We start from the raw sequence: 24,532 nt of genomic DNA, 5'->3' as shown, positions 1-24,532 counted from the left end.
AACTTAGAACTACTTAAACCTAACTAACCTAAGGACATCACACAACACCCAGCCATCACGCGGCAGAGAAAATCCCTGACCCCGCCGGGAATCGAACCCGGGACCCCGGGCGTGGGAAGCGAGAACGCTACCGCACGACCACGAGATGCGGGCTGGCGAAACAACTGACAATGGTGGAACAGGATATGAAACACAGACTTTAAATAACAGGAAAATATTTTTTTGGATAAATATAGCATTTTATTATGTAATATACATGTACGTGCTACGATGTCTTTTCTGAAGGTGTATGTTTATAGTGTAGCCTAGAACCGAAATGAAACGCGGGCAGCAGACAGTATAGACAAAAATAGAAGAGCATATTATTGTATTTGATGCTACAAAATAACGATAAAGTTGAGCCGAATAGATATTTTTGATAACGAGGAAGTACTGATTCCAATAGCTCAGAAAATAAAATTATGGCACAACTTGTCTAAAGCAAGAAATCAGTTGGTAGTAGATATGTCGAGGCATCAAGTATTACTGAATGTCAGCGGTAAGCAGGTTCAAATGGATGCTGCGTGTAAGAATGTAGCAGAGATGAAGGGACTTGCGCAACATACTCTATCGAGAACAGCTGCATCAGACCAATTTTCGGACCAAAATATCAGCAACAACAACAATCCGTTGTATTTCTTCATTACGGATTGTTGGTAATTTTTGTCCTTTATGCGCCTCCAGATGCCTGTGTCCCATTTTAACTTCGAATTTCTGTATCCTTCTCCCGTACAGAAGAATAAGGCACGTGCGACGGACTGTCACTATTGCAGGCGCGGTCGGCCGTCTATTTTAAGCGCCATTGGTGCTGGTCTGCTGTATTTCGAGTTGTTGTACACAGCGTTGTAGTTGGTAGCTGCGATGCGACGTGAGGAGAGGGTCGGCGGCTAGTTTATTTTTCGTGGCGTGCTCCCGCCTAGCCGACGACCAGCTGCAGCGCACCGGGTCGCTTCTTCGTTTTATGAACGCTCGCCACACCGCCAGCTAACATTTTATTTATTACGATCGCGGGCCCTAACCAGCTGCTAAAGTCATTGCACTACATTCTGGCATGTCACAAAAATTCATACACTCAAAAGGATTCTGTGTGACTTAGGTAAATACAGAGGGAAAATAATTCGTCGTCTGCGGGAGACATGGCGTTAATACAACGTAACACTGCCTCCAACTTTGATAATGGTTTCAGATAGACGACAAAAAGAGTCCACAAGTTTTGTTCTGGTATGTCATACCCAGCTGAAGCCACTCATTGATTATTAGATGTAGCAGAGCTACCAAATTGCGTAGATATTGATTGTCAGTTGCAGTTATTGATTGTTGTTGCCCATGGTCTCAAACATATGTGACCGAGCTGCAGTTATTTATCGGGCCAGAGGAAGTGCTATGAGGTGTTTGAGTGTTCGGCCAGCACAAAGCATGCGTTTAAGGTTGTGGATACGGCGTTTGTCATACTGGAAGAAGTGAGTGTCCACAGCATACTTGTCATGAATGTGTGGAACAAAGGGCAAAACTTCATCGAGAAGTTAGATTTGTGACGAGGTAGGGCTTTATAGCTGTCGATTAATTATGAAATTGTATTGTAGATGACAATCAGCTGTTTATTTTTATGTTCAGTGCTACTAGTTTCGATCAGCAGAGCATTATCAAGCCGAAGGAAAGCGCAACCAGATTGTCACTACAACATGTGAACAACTTCGCTGTATATAGAAAAACATAGCTTCTTATACAAAAAATAATCTCCGAAGGACACAGATATGTAGGAGATGCACACAAGCCGATCATACATGTAAAAAAATTATTGTAATAGAAACTATGTTTTTCTACCTACATCGAAGTTGTTCACTTCAAATTCTATAGTGACAAGTTAGTTACGCTTTGCTTCGGCTCCATAATGGTCTGCTAATTGAAACTTGTAGCATTGAGCGTAAAAGTAAACATCTGATGGTAATGTACAATGAAGTGTCACAATTCTTCGAGAAGGTTTGAATGAAATATGCTGGTTCGTTCTCACGGTAACCTGAAAGAGCGGGCTCAAGTCGTGGTGCGAAAAAATCCCAGAAAACATCACAGAACCACCACCTGCCTGAAACACACCCTCCACACACAGAGTCAAACGCCTTATTGGCCATCGGTATATTCGACGCCATGAATCATCTGAAAAAGAGACGAAATCGCGACTCATCAGTCGACACTACACGTCTAATGTGCACATTCTGTGTGTTTTCGCCCATGGAAGACGCGAAGCCTTATGTGCCGATGTGAGCAATGGCCTTTGCGACTACCTCATTCCGAATATCCTAGCTGCATTTAAAGCAGTAACTGCTGTGAGGTTTCAAGCTGATTGTCATTGACAAGAAGCTACACTCATCTCCGTTCCTTATTGGTTAGAATCTTTTTACCGTTACTAGTCTTACGTCGTGTTACATAGCTGAGTTGTACACCATTCCACTTAGACATGCGTTGATACACCAACTCATCTCCATGTCACCATACCTTACTGTGCTTTTCCCGTACAACCGACTGTCTCATAGCCATTACTTCCCTGCCGTGAAGGATGATCATACGACAGCCTCTTGCCACTTACCCAGTTCAGCGCTCTAAAGTGACCAGTATGTTTCCTTAGGGGGCTGACCGGTGAGGTTATCTGATTGTGTACTTATCCTTGCACCACGAAAGTCATGCAGCCAGATGCGAACCACGTTAACATGCAACACAATTTACGAAAAACTAAAACCTAATTTCAGAAACAGATCATAATTTACCAGAATGAGATTTTCACTCTGCAGCGGAGTGTGCGCTGATATGAAACTTCCTGGCAGAATAAAACTGTGTGCCCGACCGAGACTCGAACTCGGGACCTTTGCCTATCGCGGGCAAGTGCTCTACCAACTGAGCTACCGAAGCACGACTCACGTCCGGTACTCACAGCTTTACTTCTGCCAGTACCTCGTCTCCTACCTTCCAAACTTTACAGAAGCTCTCCTGCGAACCATGCAGAACTAGCACTCCTGAAAGAAAGGATATTGCGGAGACATGGCTTAGCCACAGCCTGGGGGATGTTTCCAGAATGAGATTTTCACTCTGCAGCGGAGAGCTTCTGTAAAGTTTGGAAGGTAGGAGACGAGGTACTGGCAGAAGTACAGCTGTGAGTACCGGCCGTGAATCGTGCTTCGGTAGCTCAGTTGGTAGAGCACTTGCCCGCGAAAGGCAAAGGTCCCGAGTTCGAGTCTCGGTCGGGCACACAGTTTTAATCTGCCAGGAAGTTTCAGATCATAATTTAGTTTTTATGTAAGGGTGTAACCATTTTGCTAGGCCAGTCATGTAACGGTTTTCCGATAGTCATTTGCTTTAGAAGACAATAAGTGCTATTCAGGTATACCACCCTTGTAACACAAAAAAAAAGTCTTGCCGCAAATTAATTACACGCCTGGGCTATGTCACAGGGCAGTAGATTAGCAAATGAGACACTTACGGTCGTAAATGAGTTTTGCTCTTTGGGGAGCAAAATTACTGATGATGGTCGAAGCAGAGAGGATATTAAATGTAGACTGGCGATGGCAAGAAAAGCGCTTGCGAAGAAGAGAAATTTGTTAACATCGACCATAGATTTAAATGTCAAGAATTCCTTTCTGAAAGTATTTGTATGGAGTGTATCCATGTATGGAAGTGAAACATGGACGATAAACAGTTTAGACAAAAAGGGAATAGAAAATAGAACGCCTCGAGCAACTTACCTCACAACTCTAGATATCTGGGGTTCTATTCGAGTTTCGATTGCCTCGCTATCTGGTGACTGTTGTCCGTACTACTGCTGCGAGGTGTCAGAGTGATTAACGTACTGTGCCATATCTTCTAGGGTGGAGGTCATACGTAAGAACAGTAACTAATCCATACATATTATAAAAATGTATGTTTGCATGTGTATGTGTGGTGTGTGTATGTACGTTCCACATACCACTCGACCGATTTCAACCAAACTTGGTACAAAAATACCTTACTGCTAGGCAACAATCGCTATGGGGGTAAGATCCACACACCTATCAAAGGGATGGGAGTGGAAAAGTATCGTAGCCCGCGACGCATGAATTCCCAGACTCTATCCAGCCAATATTTATGAATGGGAGCAGTTAGCGACTTGCTAGAAACTTTCCACGTAATTTCAAACCCTTACGAAATTTTTTTCTCGCTTCATCCCCACAAAATGATGAAAGAAAATTTTTTTATTGCTTACTGCTTTTTCGTTGTTCGTAAAGTAAAAGTACCGCATGAGGCATGACGTTGTAATTTATTACTTTTTTACTACTAACTGTATCCGTGACACATTTTACAGACAATATGCACAAATACCACTGAATTTAAGTGCAAAATAAAGTAATTCTTTGACATATAGTTCAGATAATACGACGTCGTAAACAATGAGTTGCCTGAAAAAACTGCCGCATCATCCATGATGTTTAAATATATTTTTTATTTGCTATTAACTCAGTTTGCAATAAATTTCACGGACAGTAGCCACGTATGCCGCTGAAGGTACCTACAATATTATATCTCTGTACGACACCTAGCTCAGGATATATGACGGCATAAACATTAAGAACAAGGCCAGATACTGCTTGGCTATAAATAAATTAACGGGACACGCCGGGTTTCTCCGCTAGTAAATAAATAAAAGAACGCAATCACGTTTCAGATCAATTCTCTAGCTTTCTTTCGTCCCGCGATCTAGTGACATCTGTTGCTACTTTCTCCACGTTGGGCCTTACCGCTGTGATTTATTCTTGAGAACCCAATCTCCATCAGTTTAATATGATTTATTTCGTTTATTAGGGATTTAATTCTTAATCAACTATCGTTCTTTTGTTCTTTAGGGCAGGCAGTGGAATGTATGTCTTTTAATGACATGACTATTATGAATAACACCCAGCTACACTGTTACGTAAAACGTTCATATTTTATATCATTCACAACGAGACCATTTCGGCATATTGCCATCATCAGGTGCTCCGTAAATACGTAAGTAACTGATGGTCTAAATATGATTATCTGTAACTATTATCTGAAAAGCTATAATACATCATTAAAGTGTTTTTACCTTGCATGTAAGATCGTTGCTGTCATGTCCTGTCTTTTTCAGAATTATTGCCTTCTCGAAGGTTATGAAAATGGTATCTGTTCTTTCGGACATCGGTGAATGTGCAGCTCTCTAGAATGAAATGATAATTAACTTAAGACCCTAAGCTACCTTCAGGCGTTGATATACATCAACGGGGAGAATTGAAAATGTGTGCCCCTGCCAGGACTCGAACCCGGGATCTCCTGCGTAAATGGCACACGCTCTATCGATCTGAGCCACCGAGGGCACAGAGGATAGTGCGACTGCAGGGATTTATCTGTTGCACGGTCCCCGTGAGACCCACATTCCCAACTTAACGTCCACACACTACATTCGTAGTGCCCCTGCCCATTACACTCATTACTCGCGGCAGACAATCTTACAGAGTCCCGTTAGAGTTCGGGCAATACGTGTCCATCCGCACAGAAGGAGGACAATCTCCCGGTTAGCCGTAACTATATGAAGATGGTATCTGTTCTTTCTGACATGTCCCCCACTCCCACCCCCTCCCCCCGCCCCCACCACCGTATCTGTCCTCTTTCTCCTCCTTGTAACCTCGAATCTTGTTTCTTGTTGTTGCAAACGAAACTATCATTGGGTATTGATGTCGCTTAAACTGAGTGGGTGAATTGAGTGGATAGTAGCTTCAATGACAGTTAAAATGGTGCAAATGGCTCTAAGCACTATGGGACTTAACTACTGTGGTCATCAGTCCCCTAGACGTAGAACTACTTAAACCTAACTAACCTAAGGACATCACACACATCCATGTCCGAGGCAGGATTCGAACCTGCGACAGTAGCGGTCGCGTGGTTCCAAACTGTGGCGCCTAGAACCGCTCTGCAACTCCGGCCGGCAATGACACTATTTCGCATAGTTTCAATCTGTGAATGGGTAGGATTATAAAGTTTCGCACGATTCAGACTCCGTAACAAATTCTCACAGTAAGCCGATAAGGCATAAATACACCTTTCGTGTTCTCTATAAAACACAAGGCAAGAAAGAAAACGAACTGTTCTATATACAATTTTCTGGGAAGTATAATATATAGTGAGGAACCACTTGTTTGATGGTTTACATGTCTTGCTATCGTAGTTCGCTGCGTGGTCTCAGGCGCCTTGCTACGGTTCACGCGTCCCCCTTCGGACGTTCTAGTCTTCCGCCGGGAATGGGTGTGTTTGGTGTCCTTAGCGTAAGATAGTTTAAGTTATATTAAGTAGTGTGTAAGCCTAGGGGCCGATGACCACAGCAGTTTGGTCCCAAAAGAACTCACCCTAAACAAAACAAAAAAATCGTTGTTGAAACTGGCTGCAAGAGTGAAAAAATATCGCACGTATTCACAACACAGCATTTTTCCCCCTCACAGTTGGTGTTTACATGAAATCTGTACTCAGCCGTTTAAAACAACATAGCCTGTGTCAATCTGAATGTTTATTAGTGTACCGTATAAAAATTTGAAGTAAATCTGTTTAGAAATTTCGGAGTTTTTACTAACAACGTCACCCATTTTTATACTACAAACATACTCATATATTAACATATATAGCCTGTGTTCGTACGAATTTTCGTTAGTGTCGTTTACATATCTGAAATAAACCGGTCAAGTACTTTTTCAGATTTTTGGCAATAACGTTAAAAGTCGGCCCTATACAAGTATAGGGTACACAAGTGTCATATGCGTTTTCATTCATACTTTTCAATTTATCTTAGTTGTATTATTTTCTGTAAATATTTCTTTATTACAATTGTGAATTCTTGTTTGGTTGGACCAAAGATATGCGCAAGGAAGTAATATTTCATTCCACAGGTAAATTTGTTCTTAAAAAAAAAATGAAAAAAAAAGAAAACAAACACACGAGCGCGCGCAAATATACGAACACATTTTTCGAGAGTAAGTAAGTTAATGAATGATATCTTTACCAAGAAGATGCGATTGGTCATCAGTTAAAAGTATCTATTTCTGTCTTAATGATATCAATTAAATTACGAAGTCCATTGCATGCTCTCTCATAAATATAAGTTCGCCCTGGGTTAATGTCTACCTCATTGCAAGATTTCTCTACTTTTCTAGTATTGCTAATAGAAAACGTGTCTTATCTTCATACTGTTTCAGTATCAGTATTGGTTTAATGAAATGTCTTAAAACAAAAAGTGGCCGTTATGAATAGAAATGGTTGTCATTTCTTATACAAGCGTAATAAAACATTTCGTACGTATTTTTGAGAAATCGTCAGAAAACTGGATGCTTTCTTGCACAATGATATTTTGTCTCCTTTTCCTATGGAAGCAATGTACGAAATGAATCAAAATGGAATAAATACAGTAATTTATCGTAAAACTGTAATTCTGTCGCATATGGAAATAAAGAGCTTTTTGTTACCATTTCACCTGGCCAAATGTAAAATCGATAACCATCGCATCAACGTCGAGAATTTTGGAGAAATTAGAACAAGTCATTCAACTGTTAAAATCAGTGCTTGACATCATCTATAAATGAGATAATCTGTAAATGTTGATTCAGTTTGGCATAGTGAGTAGTGATAAGAACTCGGCGTTTTTGCCATCCGTCATATGATTTAGATATTGATTTTTAACGTTAATGCGGCAGAGATAGAGGCGTGCATGGTCTACATGTACCTGAGGATTAAGGCTATCACACTACCTCGTATCTCCAATTTTTCTCCAACTTGATTGCGAACAAAATTGGGAAGAACACCTCAAAATTCTATGTCGTCTCCTGTAAACTTTAAGGAAACTCTGAAAGGTCTGTGACAAATTCTTCACTTTTATACATTTACGTCTACATCCACATTTACATCTGCATTCTGAATGCTACCTTACGGTGTGTAACGGAGGGTACTTCTGTACCACTATCTCCCTCTGTCCATCCCCACGCCCACTCTCGTACCCTCTCCCTCACGGGCCACCGCCCCTTATCTGTTCGTTTCATGAGTGGTGCGTGGGACATATGGTTGTTGGTAAATGCTCATATGAGCTCTAGAGTCTCTGATTTTGTCGTCGTCAGCTCTCGAGACGTGCGGAAAGAAGTCATATTTTGTCCGACAATAATTGTTGAAACGAACGCTCTCGAACTTACAACAACAAAACCCTGTATGATGTGCATCATCTCTCTTGTAACGTCTCTTGTAACGTTTGTTGAAAATTTCGTGCTGACTAACGATCCAGTGACGAAATGTACCGGTCTTCGCTGGATCTTTTTTAACTCCTCTGCGAACCAAGCCTCGCAAGGGCCCCAAACTGATTAGTAACACACAAGCACCCTTCTCAGAAGTGTTCTGTAAACAACTTTTTTCGTGACTGAATTACGTTTCCTTAAGATCCTTGGTGTAAATCATTGTGGCATCTGATTTCCCTACAAATAACGTGATGGAGGCATCCCACATTAGTCGCTCCTGAAGGTTATGCCTAGGTATTGTTTGGTAGTTGCTGTTCCAGTGATTTGTCGCTAACAGTATAATCGAACATGCTATAACCCACTCCATGGCACGAATTTCTGTAAGTTGATGTTGGGTCCTATTAGAAGAGAATCTATTAGAATACAACTGAGAGGTCAAAGTTTTTACAGTGGTTACATAACGAGATTTTCATATTTAAAATGTCAAGTCTCTTCTAGAAACAGAAAATGAGTTTTGCTTTTTGTAGTTATGGGAGGTGAATGTCTGTCTAAACGCAAATATAGTGCGACTCTTTATTGGGAATTATTATCGCAAAAACGTATATTCATATATCGTAAGACTTGTGTGAAAATAATGGTTGAATGTGTTGTGCAGGTCGCCTAGCGAGTCGGATTAGTATTTAAATAGTTAATTTAGTTCTTAATTGCTCATTTTAATTGTCTCCTGTAATGTTCGTATACAATTCATTGCGGCCTACATGCCGAGTAGGGTAGTCGCTTCAGCATAGGTTATTTATACTGTGGAACGGAATCTGCAGGTGACATGTTCTAAGTTCTAGGGGACTGATGACCTCAGAAGTTAAGTCCCATAGTGCTCAGAGCCATTTTTTATCTACAAAGGATAGGGAGGTGGGAAGGAAGGCGAGGGGTGTGGGAACTAAAATTAGTTGAGTTGTAGAGGAAGTTGTAGGGAACAGAGTACCACGTCGAACAAAATGAAACTCAAAGCTGTTGAAAAACTGTGTTTGTTACTCCCTAAATGTACAACTGCAACCACTTTGGAATGGGTACGTACTACTTACAAGATACGTAATATGAGGATAGTTGTATAAAATTCGAAAATATAGTTTTTATGCCCGGCAGGTAACGATAAAATACGCGCGGATAGTTTCTAAATACACATTTTTAGTAGCCTTTGGCAGTGACTGATGGTAATACGAGAAAAATATCAAGAATTAGGTAACGCACCTCGTCCGTAGCTTTTAGAACCTAAATCAATGTCACAGCTTCGTTAGCGAGGAGAATAACAAAAAAAAAAAGCGAAGTAATTTTGAGATTTCACGACAAATTTGTCTGCATACACTTGCTACAAATAAATATCCGTATTGTGTTCTAGATTTCTTAAAGGTTCAAATGGTTCAAATGGCTCTGAGCACTATGGGACTCAACGTCTGAGGTCATTAGTTCCCTAGAACTTAGAACTAGTTAAACCTAACTAACCTAAGGACATCACACACATCCATGCCCGAGGCAGGTATCGAACCTGCGACCGTAGCGGTCTCGCAGTTCCAGACTGCAGCGCCTAGAACCGTACGGCAACTTCGGCCGGCTTTCTTAAAGCAAATATTGAATTAAGGAATGTGCCTGTCTGACGAATTGGAACGTGGGGTATCTGGTGGCGTGGGTGTCCTTCCCCTACACCTCGCTGATTTCACCTTTCGAACAATAAATGCACTTATGACCTGGATTCGAAACAACTCACAGTAGCGTCGGCAAAGTGACCTTTTGACAGGAGCCTGGTTGATGTCTGCCATCTGCCACAACTGTCAGCTGCCCCTCGTTTCGGGTTGCCCTTCGCCTCTACTAGCTCGCTGCTGCCGATGACGGTCAAACTGGACACGAACACGGCCCGATAACGAATTACGCCCGTCACCCAGCCAAGCGAACTAAAGACATGGCTAGCGTGACAGCACTGTCATTTTACGCCCCAGAAGTACAGAGGTAGTAATAGCGTCTATACGCCAACGCCCTTCATAGAGTTGACCCAGTTACTACGGAAGCCACTTACCGCTTCCCAGCTCTGCTATACACGCCACTCAATTTGATGCCTGTTTAGAACACGAACAGAAACAGGATATACAGTATTTTTATCTTTCCTTCGTTGCTCCCGACGCTTTTCTCTCAGTATCCTTACTACATTCCAGGGTTATATCGCTATCTTCCTTAACTTCAACTTCCGATTTATCGTTTGCCGTTTCAGTCACTGATGGTGACGACTTTTCGCTCTAATCCATGACGACTGTTATTCTGTTTCTACTCTCCTCGACCAAAAAAGCATCTACCCTCCCGTTGTCATGACACTATAATATGGTACATAGATTGTTATCACAAACGACACTAGGCTTCTAGGGGGTAATTATGGAATAAGGTGGACCTCTCTGTGTTTTATAAAATGTCTGTTGTCTATTTCAGAATGATAGTTCGAAGTTTAGTATTTAGGAATGAATCCCATGTCGACAACTGCACACACAACAATTAAACACGGAACTTTTATTTGAATACACTCCTCAGCCGGCCGGAGTGGCCGAGCGTTTCTAGGCGCTACAGTCTGGAACCGCGTGACCACTACGGTCGCAGGTTCGAATCCTGCCTCGTGCATGGATGTGTGTGATGTCCTTAGGTTAGTTAGGTTTAAATAGTTCTAAGTTCTAGGGGACTGATGACCACAGTAGTTAAGTCCCATAGTGCTCAGAGCCATTTGAACCAGTACACTCCTCACGTATAGCACGGAAACTGACGTTCTTCATGGGGCACCTACTTTGTAGCTTGTTTCACTCATGAGCTCCCCTGATGAGGCACCTTCCAGCGTAACCAAATCGGCAGAATCGCACTCACCACTGGTGCAGTGGTAGGCTGGGCTGTATCCCCTTTCGCATCAGTCGAGGTCGAGGGTAAACGTGGAGGACCGGCCGTCTGGCCTCACACATTCACCCTGCCATTGTCCAAGTAGTCTCTCCTTCAGCAGGGACCGAGGAGGCATGAGGAGGGCGGGAGTTTGGCGGTTGGTACTTGACGGGAACTCCAATGTTAGATGCGTTATGGACCCCCATAGGGAAAATGACGTCCACTACAGGAAAGAAGTCAAATGAGCACGCGGTATGTCTCCCAGGGAGCACCTTCTGACGGCTTTCGATGGTGCAGGGTGCAGTCATTTGCTAATTGTGGCTCATCTCGGCATCAATGACCCCTGTCTCTTGGGTTCTGAGGCTCTCCTCAGTTCCTACTGGAGGGTCCCTCGATCATTGTGTTGGCTGAAGATACCGGAATCTGCATTATGGGATGGAGAACTGTTGTTTTCCGCTTGATAATCCAGTAGCTTCATGTGTTTGTATAGGCCACCCGATTCTTCTGTGGCAGTAGCAGAATCATTCAAAGAAAATCTACGCTCTGCAGAGCAGAAGTAACCGCATCATGGGGTATTAGTTGCAGGCAACTTTAACCTACCGAGTACAGACTAGGAGGCTTATGGATTAATTGTAGATGGTACGGACAGACAGTATTGTGAAATAGTTTAGAACGCTTTCTATGAAGTCTCTCTTTAGCAACTAGTTCGACGACCCAAATGCAATGGAAATATCTTAGACATTGTAAGACCTATGTAGAAGCAAGGTTCCTAGAGTAGACGACATTCCCTCAGACTTATTGAGTTCCTTGGAAAAGCCAGCCATGACAAAATTATTCCGCCGCGTGTGCAAGATATATGTGATAGTGAAATACCCTTAGACTACAGCGACAATGTAATAATTCAAGTTCTAAAAGAAGGGACCTACTGACAGGTATGAATTCTAAAAAAACTATCACTTTAATAAATCATGGTAGCGGAATATTAACAAGAATTATTTACAGAAGAATGAAAAAGCTATTAGAGGCCGACTTACAGAGAGATCAATTTGTGTTCTGGAGAAATGCAGGAACACACGAGGTAGTACTAGCCCTACGACTTATCTTACAAGTAATGGTGCCCTACGTTTATAGCATTGTTAAATTTAGAGGAATCTTTTGAAAATTGTGACTGGGCTGCAATCTTTGAAATTTTGAAAGTAGCACGAAGAAAATATAGGGACCTAAAAGTTATTTACAACATCTATGGAACTTAACTGCAGTTACAAGCTTCGAAAGACGTGAAAGGGCAGTAGTTGAGAAGAACACGAGATAGGGCTCATTAGAGATACATGCCGCCAGAGTCAAACAGCATTATCATTAAAACAAAGTCTTCAACGAAATCCCAGTCAATAACGTTCCCTCCTGATACCAACATGTTTTGTTGCCTCTAACATACGTACGGAGAAATGCCCACTCACATAAAAGAAAAGACATTGGAATTAACGCGCAGAAGTGTAAGAGTTCTTTTTTTCCCAAATGCTATTTGTCAGAGACACAGGGTGGAGAAATGCAATCTGATAGTTTTGAGGCAACAGGGAACGGGACACTGGATTCAAGAAATTTTCCAAATATTCACAGGTCCACAATATACCTTTGTGGAGCTACGGCTATAAATCGACAACCAATCAGTGACGAGAGTGCAGAAATTTATGCGGTATGCGGTTGTGACGAGCGACCACCAATCACACTATGTCAGGAGTATTCTGGAAGATGCGCCAATCACTTCTTCGACGACGCTAAAATCGTAGTTGAAGTTGGAGGCAGGAATTTTGAGCGTTTGCTGCAAAAAATAAAATCTACATCTACATACATACTCCGCAATCCACCATACGGTGCGTGGCGGAGGGTACCTCGTACCACAACTAGCATCTTCTCTCCCTGTTCAACTCCCAAACAGAACGAGGGAAGAATGACTGACTACATGCATCTGTACGAGCCCTAATCTCTCTTATCTTATCTTTGTGGTCTTTCTTCGAAATGTAAGTTGGTGGCAGTAAAATTGTACTGCAGTCAGCCTCAAATGCTGGTTCTCTAAATTTCCTCAGTAGCGATTCACGAAAAGAACGCCTCCTTTCCTCAAGAGACTCCCACCCGAGTTCCTGAAGCATTTCCGTAACACTCGCGTAATGATCAAACCTACCAGTAACAAATCTATCAGCCGGCCTCTGAATTGCTTCTATGTCCTCCCTCAATCAGACCTGATAGGGTTCCCAAACGGTCGAGCAGTACTCAAGAATAGGTCGTATTAGTGTTTTATAAGCGATCTCCTTTACAGATGAACCACAACTCCCCAAAATTCTACCAATGAACCGAAGACGACTATCCGCCTTCCCCACAACTGCCATTACATGCTTGTCCCACTTCATATCGCTCTGTAATGTTACGCCCAAATATTCAATCGACGTGACTGTGCCAAGCGCTACACTACTAATGGAATATTCAAACATTACGGGATTCTTTTTCCTATTCATCTGCATTAATTTACATTTATCTATATTTAGAGTCAGCTCCCATTCTTTACACCAATCACAAATCCTGTCCCAGTCATCTTGTATCCTTCCACAGTCACTCAATGACGCCCGCATCTCGTGGTCGTTCTCGCTTCCCACGCCCGGGTTCCCGGGTTCGATTCCCGGCGGGGTTAGGGATTATCTCTGCCTCGCGATGGCTGGGTGTTGTGTGATTTCCTTAGGTTAGTTAGGTTTAAGTAGTTCTAAGTTCTAGGGGACTGATGACCTAAGATATTACGTCCCATAGTGCTCAGAGCCACTCATTGACGACACCTTCCCGTACACCACAGCATCATCAGCAAACAGCCGCACATTGCTATCCACCCTATCCACAAGATCATTTATGTAGATATGAAAGAACAGCGGACCTACCACACTTCCCTGGGGCACTCCAGATGATACCCTCATCTCCGATGAACACTCACCATCGAGGACAACGTACTGGGTTCTACTAATTAAGAAGTCTTCGAGACACTCACGTAAAGTAAAATAAAATAATGCGATTTGAGAAACAAAGTGTAAAATTTAATTTCCGGTCTATAATTCTCACCTTGTTCACACATACCGTTGTTAGGATAAAACTTCATTCGTGCTCTCTGTACAATAGCAAAATTACAATATTATTATGAAGGTGTGCTGAAAAATAATGCCTCCAGATTTTTTGATGAAAACGCTTAAAGCTTTTTAATTTAAAAACGAACGCTATTAACATTCTACAGCTTTATTCTTCACATGTACATGTTCACAGTTCTCTGCTGTAGAGAGCTCCGAATTGTAGCGCGTAACTATGTCCGTGCTTGCGAAAAAGCGTGCTGAAATCGACATCCAAATTCGAAGAGTTCATTCACAGATAAAAAGCCCTCTCCTTCAGCATGACAATGGCAGACCACAGCCGGCCGGGGTGGTCGATCGGTTCTAGGCGCTACAGTCTGGAACCGCTCGACCGCTACGGTCGCAGGTTCGAATCCTGCCTCGGGTATGGATGTGTGTGATGTCCTTAGGTTAGTTAGGTTTACGTAGTTCTAAGTGCTCCCATCCTTCAAACAGTCCCGACTTGAACCCAGCGATTTTCATCTGTTTCCGAAACTTAAAGAACACCTTCGAGGACTTGACTGACAAACACACGCACACACGCCGGAGGGAGGACTCGAACCTCCACCGCGACCAGCCGCACAGTCCATGACTGCAGCGCCTCAGAGCGCTCGGCTAATCCCGCGCAGTGCAAGCAAAGGTGAGGTCAACAGAGTACAAGATTCTACAGTGACGGTTTGGGCTCTCACTGGAGAAATATGTTCATCACAAGTATGAGTATGTTGAGAAATAATTATGTAGACATTAATACCAAAGATGTAGAATGTAAATAACGTTTTTTTTATTTAAAAAGTCTTAAGAGCTTTCACGCAAAAAAGTCGTTACTTTCAGTTCCCCTTCGTAATAAAGTTGCTCTTTACTGTACCACAGGCGGACTATGTTCCTGTAGTAGTGTACTTACATTACGGTTCATTAAAATATTAATGGTATTACGGTACTTTCAGCATAGCTGATTTCATCTAGTAAACATCTTAGAAAATTCGCAATGGATGGGAATTTTAGTTTTGACAAACTTTGACAGTTCGGTAGAAACCATTACGTTCAGGCAATTTAATTAGAAATGGCGCTTTTTAGTATAATAGGCATTAGCTAAGGTAAATTAGTTTAAACACACACAACGCCAGTCACTTGTCGCTGGCTACTTATCGTTTTCTGCACGTAGCTCTGCAGAATTCCATTTCAGACGTAGACTTATTCACAAAATTTTGCTCTATTTGAGGTTCCATTTCTCGCTTTGATATCAAAGGTTGTTTATCCCGACAGTATATAGGTTGAAAGTCGTGTCTTTCACTATGTGACGAGCTGATTGAACTGCAGAGTAATAACGTAGCGTCAGATACACATATAGATCACAGAAGCCCGTATCCCCTTAGGGACCCTCCTAGATTGCTTCCTCCGCTCTTCCAACGGCGCGGCTAAGCCCCTCGGCTGATAAAGGCTGATGTAAAGAGGCGGATGGATTTCCTCATTGGATTGGCATCCCATGTTGCGGGTGGGCGCCTATCTTGAGTACCTGCGGCTCCTCAACCAGTTACTCGGAATCGACCTCGTGCCGCCCGATCACGTCTTTACAGCGAACTGTCCAATCAATTTGAAGATTGAGAGCACCTGTTTCTTGAAGCACCTTTGCTGTTAATGTAATTGGATGGTGCACATCCCGAATAGAAACTGGACCACAAGTAGCGGAGGTGTACCGTCTGTGGCTGACGTTTCTTTGCTGCGACCCCTCTTAGAGCACACGCGCCACAAGCATTTCGCACGGTGATGACGTCACCGCAGATGCACTGCCTACGTTTTTATCGGGGGAAAAAAGAACCGCAAACGCTTTTAATCTGAAAACTATTACACTTGTTAAGATTATATGTGCACGATCGAGGAGTACTTGTAAAACACTGGAAATAATTTACTATCGACAACAATTTGTGTATTATCGAACTTTTGTATAGAAATTACGAAGAATGCATCTGGTGCTGGAGGTACAAGTATGAAAAACATCACTCCACGTATTCCGAGCACTCAAAGTAATCTCGGCAAATAAAAAATTTGTCACCCCAATTCGCACGCTCAGGTGAATGGGTCAGCATTTACAGATGGGGCTGCGGTTGAATGATGGGCTGAACCGTGCGCGCACTGCCTCTACGTGAGCAGAAGATGCTAGCAATCAGTGAAACATTTATGTTTCAGTCGGACACTTTACGTAAACAGGGAAAATGTAAGTGTGTGACAGAAAGGTTCAAAATGGTTCAAATGGCTCTGACCACTATGGGACTTAACATCAATGGTCATAAGTCCCCTAGTACTTAGAACTACTTAAACCTAACTAACCTAAGGACAACACACAACACTCAGCCATCACGAGGCAGAGAAAATCCTGACCCCGCCGGGAATCGAACCCGGGAACCCGGGCGCGGAAACGAGAACGCTACTGCAGCGCCACCGAGATGCGGGCGACAGAAAGGCAAAAAAAGAGCAATCATGTTTTTCCGTGTCCTTGTCTATGTCCGTAGGTATGCTACTTACTTCTCTTGATATAACTTAGAACTACTTAAACCTAAGGACATCACACACATCCATGCCCGAGGCAGGATTCAAACCTGCGACCGTAGCGGTCGCGCGGTTCCAGACTGTAGCGCCTAGAACCGCTCGGCCACCCCGGCAGGCTTTGAAAATTACGTTATACACATTCAAATCCTGTATGTATGAAGAACGTCGAAGAGGACCAGTTCGCCAGGCATCTTGCTAGTGAAAACAAGAGTTTGGCCACTTGGTCAGTTTCAGTATTTTTTATCGAAACATTTACGATTCGTGAACAGTGATTTTTCCTTGTTACCTGAATGGAATTGGTGCCTCTGGTAATGTTGGTTGTATTGCTCACATAGTGACTGAAAAATCGACCGCCGGCCGCAGTGGACGAGCGGTTCTAGGCGCTTCAGTCTGGAACCGCGTGACCGTTACGATCGCAGGTTCGAATCCTGCCTCGGGCATGGATGTGTGTGATGTCCTTAGGTTAGTTAGGTTTAAATAGTTCTATGTTCTAGAGGACTGATGACCTCAGATGCTATGTCCCATAGTGCTCAGAGCCATTTTTTTTGAAAAATCGACCTGCTTAGCATCTGTTACTGTTTAAATTACACACACAAAATTTTATTACTCTACCTTTACGTATTATATGGAAGTAAAAGAGTACATACAGAAAAACGTGAGTATACTACATTGATGCAGAAAAGGGACCCAGTTGTGCATCAGTGCTAAAGGACTCCGCGCGGTCTTAAAACGCCGCTGGTACGGGCAGGAAGGTTCTCTTAAACATCCGGTAGCTTCACATCACGCTACACAGATTGTCTCACGGAAATAGACCTCTGTAGTAGTTTATTGTTGCGTTTATTATTCTCCTCTTTTATCTACATTTATACCACTGAAGCCTTGCCGCAGTGTACGGTAGAAAGTGGCTGCTACGAGCATTCGATGTCCCGCTTCCTGTTCCATTTACGGTCGCTACGCACGTGGAGCACCTACTAGGACCCATCTGTGTTTCCATATGTCTAATGTTTTCATAGCCGGCCTGGTGCGAGACGTGCGTGGTGAGAAGTAGGGAAGTTGTCAGAACCAAATAGATGTCGGAAAGCAACACAGAGTTGAAAATAAATGAGTTGTCCTGTCCGGATGGGATTCCAATTCGATTTTACAGAGTGTACTCTTCGGCATTGGCCCCTTACTTAGTTTGCATTCATCGGGAATCTCTCACCAAGTTCAAAGTTCCAAGCGACTGCAAAATGGGCACATGAGTCCTGCATATAAGAATGGTAAAAAACCAGCCCCGCAGAATTACAGACCAATATCCTTATACACTGTTAGCTGTAGGATTATTAATATATTCTCAGTTCAAATGTAATAAATTTCCTTGAGGCGGAAAGCTTCAGTCAAAAAGTCTTCACAGATTTAGGCAGCACTGCTCCTGTGAAACTCAGTTAGCCCTTATTTCATATGATAGCCTACAAACTATGGCTAAGAGCAACAGGAAGATTCCATATTTCTAGATTTCCGGAAAGCACTTGACACGGTGCACCCCCTGCAGACTGATAACGAAGGTAAGAACGTACGGAATAGGTTTCTATATAAGTGAGCGACTCGAATACTTCGCAATAGAAACCAGTATGTTGTTCTCGACGGCCAGGGTTCATCACAGACAAAGGTATCATAAGGAGTGCCCCAGAGAAGTGTGGTAAGATCGATCTAGTTCTTTATGTACATAAACCATCGGACGGTCAGGGTGAGCAGTAATCTGCGGGTGTTTGCTGACTGCGCTGTAGTGAACGGGAAAGTATCATCGTTGAGTGACTGTTGGAGGATACAGGATGACGTCGACTGAATTCCTATTTGGTGTTATGAACGTCAGCTGCTTCTAAATGTAGAATAAGGAAGGAAGAGTAGCTTTAAACGAGTTAGAGGTGGTGCAGAAGCTCGGAATATTTCAGGGATAGGGAAGGATATCGGCTCTGCCCTTTCAAAGGAATCATCACGGAATTTGCCTGGAGCGGTTCAGGGAAAACACGGACAACCTTACTCTTGATGGCCGGGCGCGGATTTGAACCTTCTCCAGAATGTGAATCCGGTATGCTAAGTACTGCGCCACCTCGCTCAGTCCAAATACAGACTTAATGTAAGTTAGCACAGCTGAGAGCGAAAAACAATTCTGTAATGTTCGAATGCAGCATTAGTGATGTATTACTTGTCAGTCACCTCGATCAAATGTCCAGGCTTGCAAAGTGATATAAAATGTAACGAGCACCTAAGGTTTGCAGTTGGAAAGGCGAATGGTCGACTTAGATTTATTGGGAGATGTCTGTTAAAGAGTAGCTCGTCTATAAAGGAGACCGGGAGACATTAATTGGAGAAGAAATCCACTATTATACGAATGCACTATTCCTACCATAGTGACCTATAGTGGAATCATGCCAAAACAAACTGTAGGAAAAGCAGATTCCGAGCTGAGATTCAAGACAAGATTCTGAAGGAAATGCTTTCCATCGACAAAAGAAGTGGCCTTTAAAATCTTCTTCGACCGATTCTTGAGAGCTGCTCAGCAGTCTGTGAAACCTTCCAAGTTGGATTAATAGAAGAGAGAAAGAAGAGCTATGGAAGAGGGCTCGTTTCGTTACGAGACCATTTAGTCGGCGCAAGAGTATTATAAGGATGCTCAACAAAATTCTGTGGCAGACGCTACAATGGAAGTGTTGTGCATCTCGGGGATAACTATATTGACACACTGACAGAATACATTCTGGGAAGAGACGGGAAGCATATTACGTCCTCATACATACGCGTCACGTGGAACGACTGCAAAGAGGAAATCAGAGAAAACGGAGTTCATACGAAGTTTTAACAATTCTATTAGCCATATGCCGTGGAACAGGAAAGGGAGAAACAGACAGTCGAAGGAGAAGCATCCTTGACTGTACACTGTAATGTGGCTTGTGCAGTATAAACGTAGATCTTCTTCCTCTCTTTCTTCGTCACTTTTCTTTTTCAAACGCTACTTTACAATGAGAAATCTGAAGTTGCTGTTGCAGTACAACTCCGCACCACTGCAGAGAAGACTGATATTGGTGTCAATGTTAGAGGCGTTAATAAACAGCTAAAATGGTTGAAATTGAACGACGTAACAACGCCCAATAAAACACACGTCAGCAGAATATGCGACTGTGATAGCTCTCTTTTAATCATAATGTACCGTAGATGCCTCGAACTAATAACTGTGCCCTATAATCTGAATAAATTATAGATTACAACTGTCTAGATCTACCTAGCGACATCTTTCCGCAGTAGAATCATAGAACGTATTCTGAGCTAAAACATGATGAGGTACCTTGGACGCAATGATCTTCTGCATGACAACCCCCATGGATTTCATCAAAATCGCTCACACAGTACCCAACTCGCGCTTTTATAACATGACACCCTTATAGCCATTGATCAAGGCAATTAGGTAAAAGCAGTATTTCTCGACTTCTGACAAGGGCTTGACTAAGTACGAAACCTAGGCTTATTGTCGAACGTACGATCGTATGAGATATAAAGCAAAATTTGTGACTGAACTTATTATTAGTTGGTGGGGTGGGTGCAGCATGTTATTTTGTCTGGAGAGTCATCGAAGTGTATTGTAACTTGGGTATTGTCAGATCTTGGTAAGATTTGAAAGCGGTGCTAAATAGAAAACTGGCCTTTAATGTTCATATATGTAGAAGTATGCGCTTCACAAAAGGAAAAATGTAGTATCGTATGATCACACTATGAGCGAAGTACAACGGTAATCAATCACTTCGTATAAATACCTGGCTTTAATAATTTATAGCGATATGAAATGGAACGATTATATAAACTAGGTCGGTGGTACACTTCGGTTCTGGTACGGCTATTAAACAGAACTATCATGGAATACTGAACACATACAACGAACAGAAGTGACAGACACCCATAGGAATCGAAAAGACGACAATTGACTAATTACAGAACGCACAGAGGTGTTTGAGGAATTATTCTTCCCACGCACTACATGTTAAAAATTTTGTAATTTGTGGTAAGTTCTGTGGGAGCAAACTGCCGAGGTCATCCGTCTCTAGGCCTTCACACTACTTAATTGAACTTAAACTAACTTTGATAAAGACAGCACACACACCCATGCCCAAGGGAGGACTCGAACCTCCGACGGGGGCAGCCGCGCGAACCGTGGCAAGGCGCCTCAGACCGCGTGGCACCCAACGTGGCACTACATGTTAATGGAACAACCCGGGTACAAGAAGAGATCGGTTTTATACAACACATCCTAATCATCAAATAATAGATAATTAATGGAGGTAGGTGTTAGAAGTAAAAGTTGTAGAATAACATGACATCAAGTCTTGAATACAATAAACATGTCCAAACAGATGTAAGATGCAATAGATATTGAGAGATGAAGTGTCTTTCACAGAACAGAAAGAGAAAATCTATGAATCCAAAACCTGTTGCTGGGTAACTTTCCACACTGTTGCTTTTACGCGAGCATTGTGAAATCCTCAGATCCTCCTAAACTTGCCGCCCATAAGATGGAGCACATTGCAGTCCAAGCCGATCCCACTCGTCTACATCTAAAAGTGCGTACATATATACTCCACAAGCCACTCTATGGTGCATGGCAGAGGGTACTATGCACCATTACTAGGCATCTCCTTTCCTGTTCCTCTCGTAAGTAGAGCGAGCGGAAAATGACTGTCTATATGCCTCCATGCGAGCCCCAAATCTATCTTATTTTATCTTTGGGGTTCTTGCGTGAAATGAACGTTCGAGGCAGTACAATCGTTCTGCACGTAGCCTCAAATGCCGGTTCTCTAAATTTTCTCAATTGTGTATCTCGAAAAGAATGGCGTCTTCCATCCAAGCATTCCCATTTCAATACACGAAGCGTATCCGTAATACTCGATCCTAACGGTAACAAATCCGGCAGCACGTCTCTGAATTGCTTCCTTGTCTTCCTCTAATCCGACCAAAGAGTCGAGCAATAGTCAAGAGAGGGTCATACAAGTATTCCATACGCGGTCTCCTTCATAGATCAGTTACACTTTACTAAAATTCCCCCATAAACAGTACGCGACCATTCGCCTTATCCAGTAACGTTCTGAAGTGCTCATTTCATTTAATATTGCTCTGCAACGTTACGTCTAGATGGCAAACCCTCCTGCGCCCATTACAAGTGTGACAAGGGTTCCTCCAATGACACGTTAGAAATTGCAAGTAGTCCCAAGCACTCTCAAATAAGTTCGTGTCAGCCGATACCATAGGGCAATCCATTCGCTTGATCCTCGCTTCCCAGAAATACACTATTTGATCAAAAGTGTGTGGGGTGCGTCCATCTTTCACCTTTACGTCTTGAAATATGCTGCGAACACTTGCAATCGGGTACTGAATGAAACTTCCTGGCAGATTAAAACTGAGTTCCGGACTGAGACTCCAGCTCAGGACCATTGTCTTTGTCGAGAAAGTGCTCGAACACCTGTGATATCCAAGCAATACCCACTACCGGTCTTCACAGCCTTACTTCGGCCAGTGCATCATCTCCTACACTGCAAAATTTCCAGAAGTATTCGTGCAAAACGTTTGGGACTAGCACTCCTGGAAGACAGGATATTGCATGAACATACATTGCTCAAAGCTTTTCTTTTTTAATTATAAACTTAAATTCACTTCAGAGCAGGAGTGCTGTGAGGTTTCTGTGCGAAATATGCACAACAGCAATTCCTTTGACTGTGGCAGCTCGATGCTAGGGTAGTCTGCGGTGAGGAGAACGGCGGCGGAGGCAGCGGGATGACGTCATACCCCACCCCACTCCCCCTCCTCTCACCTTCGCGCTCCTAAACAAAGCCCCTTCCTTGGAAATGAGCAACCAGGCAGCTTCTAAGTCCACAAATACATATTAAGACCACCCAATCGCATCCCACTATTTTACTGTCCAATCACATGTTCCTACTCCTCGTTACACACCCAAGTTTATTGGAAATAGGCTTATAAAAGAGCTTCTACGCCAAAATACAAATATTTCGTTCTTCCAGTCATAGCATAGTATTTTGCTTGTTAATGAAACAAAACAGCCAGTCAGTATACAATCACAGAATCGCCCATCTTGTTTTCTCGGTGCTACGTGGTATACAAATACGACTACAGCTCGATTTTCGTACCCCACTTCGAAGGCAAATGGAGCCTCAAATTATATATCACAAGGTTATTTCCACGTCTGAACTGTCTCTATTATTGTTCTACAACACTTTCCAGTCGGGCCACAGTGAATGCTACAGTTCTCAGCCATAAAGTTTTGAGTCCTAGTGTGGTTCCTGATTATAAGATGAAGGATTCAATTAGATTACCGTGCGCTTCGCAAATACTGTCATCGATTTCAAAATCACTATCGTCAATTTAGGGATGAGATCCTTGAAGCAGCCTGAGAATCTCTTCATTAGTCAAGCTGTCCCCCATTTCACGACAAACTGCTGTTATAATGACGAGCTACGGAAGCTCACTGCAACAACGAATGTGCAGGAACTGATTACGCCTGTAATACATTTTTCAAAAAAAAAAAAAAAAAAGTTCAAATGTGTGTGAAATCTTATGGGACTCTACTGCTAAGATCATCAGTCCCTAAGCTTACACACTGCTTAACCTAAATTATTTTAAGGACAAACACACACAGGCGACCGTTGCGGCCGAGCGGTTCTAGGCGCGTCAGTCCGTAACCGTGCTGCTGCTACAGTCGCAGGTTCGAATCCTGTTTCGGGAATGGCCGTGTGTTATGTCCTTAGGTTGGTTAGGTTTAAGTAGTTTTAAGTTCTAGGGGACTGATGACCTCAGATGTTAAGTTCCATAGTGCTCAGAGCCATTTGAACCAAACACACACACCAATGCCCGAGGGACGACTCGAACCTCCGCCGGGACCAGCCGCACATTCCATGACTGAAGCGCCCTAGACCACTCGGCTAATCCCGCGCGGAACATTTTTCAAGACTCGTAGCATTTTGTGAAAGGAAGTACATCTATTTAGTGGCCCTCCGAAGTACTAAAAGAGCGAACAACTGATTCCATGCCGTCAGTGCTCGAAAATGATGCATCGTGAAGTAATGGCCAGGAAAAACGTACTCGGAGATACTTAACGCCGACTGTTAGCGAAATCACAGCGCGCCCTTTGTTTCTAAGGGCAGTGGCCAGAGTGTGGTTACAATACATAAACAGTATAGAGGGTGATAAGAAACAGTGTGAAATTCTTAGAAGGGTATTGCAGGGTAGGTTACGCTGAGAAATAATTGTGAAGGAATAAGGCGATACGTTACGCCGTTTCCGATTTAACTAGCACAGACGTTAGCCAATTAGGTGGTTGCGCGCATAAATTCAGGCAATTACACGCGCTAAAATGCGGTAATTCACAGACATCTGGGAGTTACCACTTATTTAAATACTAATTACCAGTTAAAATGCGACTTTTTCGGGACTGATAAATTTAAGCAAGGGGAGCAAAAACTATAATTGTTCGGTTTGATGAAATGAAACGAAGAACCGTTTGAGACACTGTTTCTGGCAGGCTGCTTGAAGTTGTGCGCGTAACGAACCTGACCTGCTATCTTCGATGCTAATTAAATCGGAAGCGGCGCAACGTACAATTTTTTTTTTTCTTAACAG

General features: G+C 42.9%; 1 protein-coding gene and 1 non-coding gene across 4 annotated transcripts in view; one reads left to right on the top strand and one right to left on the bottom strand.

The window, feature by feature from the left end:
• LOC126298407 (diacylglycerol kinase 1-like) overlaps positions 1–24,532 on the bottom strand; it is a 1,060,073-nt gene that overhangs the window by 567,775 nt on the left and 467,766 nt on the right. The gene's annotated exons all lie outside the window — the stretch shown is intronic.
• On the top strand, positions 3,206–3,280 carry Trnas-cga (transfer RNA serine (anticodon CGA)). Its single transcript has one exon. It is a non-coding gene; the product is annotated as a tRNA-Ser (tRNA).

The sequence above is a fragment of the Schistocerca gregaria genome, chromosome X (genome assembly GCF_023897955.1).
Source record: "Schistocerca gregaria isolate iqSchGreg1 chromosome X, iqSchGreg1.2, whole genome shotgun sequence".
Classification (NCBI taxonomy): domain Eukaryota; kingdom Metazoa; phylum Arthropoda; class Insecta; order Orthoptera; family Acrididae; genus Schistocerca; species Schistocerca gregaria.
Note: the sequence above shows the minus strand (reverse complement) of the source record. Positions and strands in the feature narration are given on the sequence as shown.